Genomic DNA, 7,048 nt, shown 5'->3' on the forward strand with positions numbered 1-7,048 from the left:
CAGATTGGAACATGTGACCCAGCCATTTTGAGAGGAGTCCCCTAATTTGATTGCTTATGAGGGAAATGGACCTCATACAGCATCATTATTATAGAAATGGAGTTTCTTTCATTGTTTTCTTTTTAAGTGGGATCCGCGCTGGGCACTTGAATTCACCATCCTGAGATCAAGACCCGAGCTGGGATCAAGAGTCGGACACTTAACTGACTGAGCCCCCAGGCACCCCCTTTTCATTGTTTTTGAGGGTTCTTCTCCCCTCCTCATTCAGAATCAAAATACGCTCATTAAAAAATCAGGGTAAAAAAGAAGCAGAAAAGGAAGAGGAAGAAATGAAGTATTTATAATCTTATCCATCAAAAGACAGACAGTATTAGGACCTTACGGTAAAGCTTTCCAGATAATTCCCAATTCACGTGATATAATAACACTTTCTGGTCACTAGATTTTTAAAAAGTTAGCATTATATTATAAATATCATCATTAGTAGGGGCGCCTGGCTGCCTCACTTAGTAGAGCAGGCAACTCTTGATCTTTGTGTTGTAAATTCGAGCCCCACGCTGGGTGTAGAGATTATTTAAAAATAAAATCTTATATAAAAAAACTGAAGACCATCCTGTATGTGATGTATGTGATGGACACATACATCGTTTCCTCCTGTTAGCTATTGCAAACACTAGGAAGACGAACCTCCATCTTGGCACACAACCTTAATCATTCCTTAGGAGATGTTTATCCAGCAGTCGAGTTCCTCGGCTAATTTAGGTTGCCTTGTTGGCTGTTTGTCTTATTTTTGTCTGAGACTTTCTTTTTTTAAATTAATTATTTTTATTAACATATAATGTATTTTTATCCCCAGGGGTACAGGTCTGTGAATCGTCAGGCTTACACACTTCACAGCACTCACCATAGCACACACCCTCCCCAATGTCCATAACCCCACCTCCCTCTCCTTACCCTCCCTCCCCCCAGCAACCCTCAGTTTGTTTTGTGAGATTAAGAGTCACTTATGGTTTGTCTCCCTCCCGATCCCATCTTGTTTCATTTATTCTTCTTTTCATTATTCTTCTCCTTGGAAGCACTTTGAGAACCCAGACTCGCTGCTGGGCCTGGGAAGTCTGGAGGCAGCAGGCTGTCGGGGAAGGCGGGGGGCTCTGCAGTCAACACAAGTACTTACTTGCAGTTGTATGAACTTGGGCTCGTTTTTAACCTGGGTGAACCTTAGTTTCTTCATTTGAAACATCCCTTTGTATGACTTGGCCCATGCTTTTCTCTCCTAACTCATCTCCGCCTCTCATGGCTCTCAGAGAACCCTCTGCCCTCTGCTGCAGGATCCAGTCAGACTGAACTCCTCCCCGGGCCTTTCCCTGTGTTTCTCCCTTTGTCCGGACCAACCTTCAACTCTAGTCCATCTCCCTCTCTGTCGCGCAGTAATTAGTACTAATTATGATGGCTTAAGACAGAGATCATCTCCGTCAAGGAAACCTTTCTGACCAACCCCTCAACACGCACACTTCGGTCTGGGTTAGTTGCCCCTCTTCTTTTATGCCATTCAAACACTATCCTTGCTGCTGTCATTTGCACATGTCACACTGTAGTGCGGGTAGCTGTTTGCATTTCTGGCACTTCCACGAGTCTTTGAGGTTAGGCACTGTTTCTTACTTTTCTCTGCATCCTCAGTAGCCAACACGGTGCACGGACGCATGGAAGGCTCCTAAGAACTTGTCAACTGATTGATGAATGAACGAAGTGGTGTAATCGTACCTATTTACCACACTTATTAACTCACAATTGAATGACATAATGTAGTGGAAATTCCTGGAACACAGGTCAGGAAATGGTATCTCACAGCACTAAAGGCAATTGACAGTAACTTTGTGATGGATCTCTTGCAATCGCTTAAAACGTTCTGGTGTAAAATTCTGGAGAACCTTTGTCTTTGTTCAAGTCTGTTGAAAGGTGAATTTCGTCATCATAGAATGAATCTCAGAGGACAAAGGACCTTTTGTTTAAGACAGCTAAGCCCAGCGATTAGTGGTGAGGCGCCGAGCCTAACTGCTTCCAGGGCCTGGGGTCAGCTCACCCAGACAGACCTCCCCTCTCTGGCCCCACACCTTGGATCCCGAAGAGAAGGAGGAAGTGGGTAAAGGAGAAGAGAGGGACTAGAGCAGAGGGGGCTGGAATAAGATCCTGTGGGGGTAAATAATTGCAGCTTTTGCAGAGCAGCTGTGTTTAGAACAGACAAGTTCTACTTCAGAGAGTAACACAGCCCCCGGAGAAGTGCCCCCCTGAACGCCTGTCACCTTCCATTCTTCTGAGCTTTGCAGATCTTCCCCGCACTACCTCGCCTAGACACTTGATTGGCCAATCCCCCAGGACCTCCCCAGGGGCAAATGATCGGCTAAGGGTGGATCTCTCCCAAGGTAGAACTGGTCTAACCGAATGTTCTTCCAGTTTTGACGGTCTGGGACAAACGTGTTTCATCTCCAGAAGGCCAGCACTGCTCTCAGCAGCTGGGACGGCAGGCCCAGGGTCCTTTTAGGGAATTACTGGCTCAGTCACGCCACCTCCCAGGTGGTTCTGCTCCTCAGGCCGTCCCCTTTTGATCCCCAGATGGCACTGAGCTCTTTGAAGAATTGCTGTGGGTGCAACTGACAACAGCCTTGGCTTCAAGCGCCAGTGAGGGCTGAGCTCTTATTCGGTAATGGGTTGGGATTCGTGACAGGCCCATGATGCAACTGCATGGTCAAGGGCATTTGAAAGAAAGCGAGAAAATCCTACAGAATTCAGGGGAATCTTGCCCTTTAGCGTTGCACTCAGAGAAGCTCCCGGAGGGCTTTAGCTGCGGAGCGGGAAGCCTAGGCTAGTCCTCCCCGCAATGGGGAGGGGGTGGTGCACATGGTGGACCAGGCAGTGTACCCGAATGAGAGGTGAAGGGGTGGCAAAGCCCCAACTCACTGAAACTCTTTGCAGAGATTCCCACGAGTGCAGACTTGAAGGAGCACCTAACCACCACCCACCAGGTCCAGAAACAGTTCCCAGTTCCCGCCCCCAGTGCCTCCAGCGCTCTGGAGTTCAGGTTCCCTCCTCCTCTCAGATGCAGGGATGGGGAGAGAGGGGCCTGGCAGCAAGCAGCGGGGGTGGGAGGCTTGAGTTCAGGCCTCTCCTCTGAGATGGAGCATCTAGAGGGCAGGCTGGCAGCCAGGTGACAGCAGAAGGCCCGGGCCCCCTAGAGGAGTGGGCGGGGCAGCACCTAAACCCCTCTTGGCCTGCTGCTCAGCCTGGCCCTGGGCCAGACAAAGCACAAGCACTTTCTTTCTTTTTCAGTTCAATTTATTCTCTGAATCAACAAACCTCAGGCTATGAGGGGCAAAGCAAACTCAGTAGTTTAAACAAAGGCATTCATCAGGCAGCTGGGGCCCCCTGTAACGACAAATAAATCCCTGGCAAAGAAACGGCCTCCATTGGCTAGTCTGGGATGCTATGAAGATTGCAGTATAGTTTTTCTGACGTGGTTTGGACGCTCCTCGGAGTTCTTTGCACAGGCATGGGGTGGTATGAGTTGAGATGCGCAGTCTGTCGTCTGGTACTGATGGAACGCCTAGCCTCGGCCAGGCTGCTCGGAACTAGTGGGTACATCACGAGGTTCTGGACAACCAGGAAGCTTCACGACACCTACAGCGACCCCACTCGAGCTGTAAACCACACCTGCAGCGACCCCCCCGCCCGACGTGAGCCCTAAACCACACCTAGAGTGACCCCACTTGTGCCGTAAACCTATCACCTAAAGAATGACCAGCCAAGGTTTTCAAGCTACACAGACTGGGGCTTGAACCCTGGCTCACCCATGAACTTAAATAGCACGGTGACCTTGGGAAAGTTGACCTCTCTGTACCTCACTTTACATGCTTGTAAATTCGAGATTTTTATTATTTTTATAATAATAGTCCAGGCCTCATCCTCATTCCAGACCTTCCTCCCGCTTGGACATAAATATCAGTACATGTGTTCACCATCTAAATTTGGAGCCAGGTTCCATAAGGCATTGGTGTGGCAAACACTTTTATAGTACTTACTGGTGTTGTTCTAAGTGTTTCATGTGTATTAATTCATCCAACCTTTGTAGCAATCCTATGGAGTGGCGACTAATGTTATCCTCATTTTACAGATGAGAAAACCCACTACGACAGAGAGGTATGTAACTATCCTAGACAGTGCTACTTCTTCGATTTGTGTAAAAATTACACGCGATAGTCCAAGCAAAACACACGTACAAGGTAGGCTGTGGATATATCAGATCTGTGGTTATTAGCCAGGGGTACTGTTATCATGATTAACTACCTTAGCATTACTATGAGTAGTTACCACAGACTAATTTAAAACGTAGGTAAACACAAAGGGTTTGCCATTTCCATCTGCTTCCTTAAAGGAAGCCTAACATTATTTTAGGTAACTCTAGACAGTTCTTATGGACCCTCCCAGGATTAATGGTTCCAGGGGGAAGAGCAAATCCCCTCCCCCACCAGGGGCTGCTGACTAAGCAAAGGGCAAACTGCTAGAAAGGCAGGATAAATTAACCCCAGGAAGTCCCAGAGGAAGGCAGACCTGGGGAAAGAGCTATTTGCCTGAAGGTGGGCTGTAAAATCAGGGCTGATCCCTGTCGATTTGCCAAGTGTAGAAGTCGAGAGGTCTGTAAGCAAGGGCAGGGAGGGGGCGGAATTAACATGCTTTGACTCTGTACTTTGGGTCAGCAATCTGGACATTTCATTTATCTTCACAGCGGCTTCATGAGGTAGGTGCTATGATTATCCCGATTTTAGTGATAAGGGCACAGGCTCAGAGAGCTAAGGGAACTCACCCCGAGATCATGAGGTTCCTCTGCTTAAGGCTGCCAGGGCTGGGACCAGAACTCTTTCTTTCCCTAATTCCATCGATAAATCCAAACAGAACTCATTATTGCCCACCCTAAACATGCTCCTTTCATTCTGTTCTCCATCTTGGTGAATGGGGACCCCCATCCAACCGGTCACCTGAGGCAGGAATTTGAAGGTCATCTGGAAGCCTTCTCACTCATCTCCTGTATCCAGACCAGCATCAATTGCTTCTAGAAATTCTACCTCATTAGCATCTCTGCATCCCTCCTTCCTGTCTCCACCATTCCCTATCAGGCTGGAATACTGTGATAGTGGGCAGTATGGGTTAGCACAGAGGCTGACTAACATTGGCACCGCTGAACTTGAAACTATCATCCAGACTCTCCCTGCACCTCCAGCTTGTAGAGAGTGAGCATGATCAGGGAGAAGGGCAGAGGGAGAGGGAGAAGCAGGTACCCCGCCGAGCAGGCAGCCCAACATAGGTCTTGATCCCAGGATCCTCAGGTCATGACCTGAGCCGAAGGCCGCTGCTTAACCGACTAAGCCACCCGGACGCTCCAGTCCAAGTTTTCAGACTCAACAGAACTGCTTCAGATAGGCCAAGTGACTTGCCCAAGGCCACACAGCTTGTAAGGGGCAGAGTCTAATTTACCCTGTTTTATGAGATTCCAAATGCACATTATATAATTTCTATGACTTCTCACAACAGCTCAGGGAGTTAAGGGGTTCAGTGACTGGACCAAGATTACACACTAAAACCATGCAGTTCTTGGAGCCCTAAATCCAGGTACGCTCTACTTACACTGGCGCAATTCCATCTCATTGGGAGTTTGCAAAGCTTTGCCTTAGGAAGGGGCGGCATATCTATTGACATATAACATATAACTGTTGACGGAGGTACAAAAGATCCCTCTTCATTGTAAATTGAAAAACCACCTCCTGGACAAACAAGCAAAGGTAAATACCACTAACAAAAAAAAAAAAAAAAAAAAAAGGAAGAAAAATTCCTGGACAGTTCTTTGCTTTCTTATTTAGCTTGAATAGTGCTCAGTCCTGGCACTGCCTGCCCTCTGCCTCTTCCAGGGAATGAGCCCCGGTGGCCTTTTGAGGGGTTCCCAAGGGATTGAGGTAAGCTGAGTCATTACCTTCTCTCGCTGGGTAAGCCACGAGGTACCCACTGCAGTGGTCAATGCTGTCACTTAGCAATTGGGTAAAATGTAAGATCTGAGAGGTTCCAAACCTCTTCTGTGGACTTTGGGTTCTAGAAACCATTGAAACAAAGTGTGCTTTTGGAAATTCACCAACAACAGCTTTTCTTCCCCTCCGCCATGCTTCTACCAAGGTAGAACTGTGTCAGGTTCAGGGAGGGGGGGAGGGGGGGAGATATCAGACAGAAATTTGTCAGATATGGTGGTGGGATTACTGCCTTGAAACTCACCGTCTAACCCAGAGATAAACAAACATTAGGCTTAAAGGAAGGTCAGCCTCCAAGGACACAACTGCACCTGGCACCTGTGGGTGTTGGGATGATTCAGCCTCGAGCTGGACACCTGACCTCCTCTACTTTTTCTGAGAGCTCAGAAGGCCTTAGCTTTGGTCTCATCCTCCCTTTTTCTCTCACGAAGAGTCCTGGCCCTCATGTTGAAGAGGCAAAACTGAATTTACACTAAAATCTGAAATTATTTATAAAAAGTAATGACCTTGTTTCATTTCTCCTCCTGCCTGTCCACTCCCATCATCATTCTGTAGATGGAGTCCTTCTCTGTCATCTAAGGATGCAGCCCAGGGTCAGTGCAACACTAGGGATGGTGTCCATATTTGAAAATGATCAATTTTATTAAATAAATATGACGCCTTAAAAAGTAAGATGAGGTTTCTTTTCACTAAACACATTTTTCCTCATTGGATTACAGTTTAGTAGGCACATGCCAGCAATTCTAAAGTCCCGTGTCTACACTGCATCACCCCAAATACTCTTGCAAATGCATAAAGGAAAGGTTTAACTTATATTTTCAGACAGTTCATCTATAAAATCAACACACAGAACCTCAGAGATATGCAAAGAAACTTCAAAGAGCCAGGCTGTCTCGGGGGCCAGAACAGAGACTAAATGAATGAATGGGTTACTGGAAGGTTTCAGTGACAGGGCCTTGGAGGAAATGGCTGCCCTATCAGCT

The sequence above is a fragment of the Meles meles genome, chromosome X (genome assembly GCF_922984935.1).
Source record: "Meles meles chromosome X, mMelMel3.1 paternal haplotype, whole genome shotgun sequence".
NCBI lineage: Eukaryota > Metazoa > Chordata > Mammalia > Carnivora > Mustelidae > Meles > Meles meles.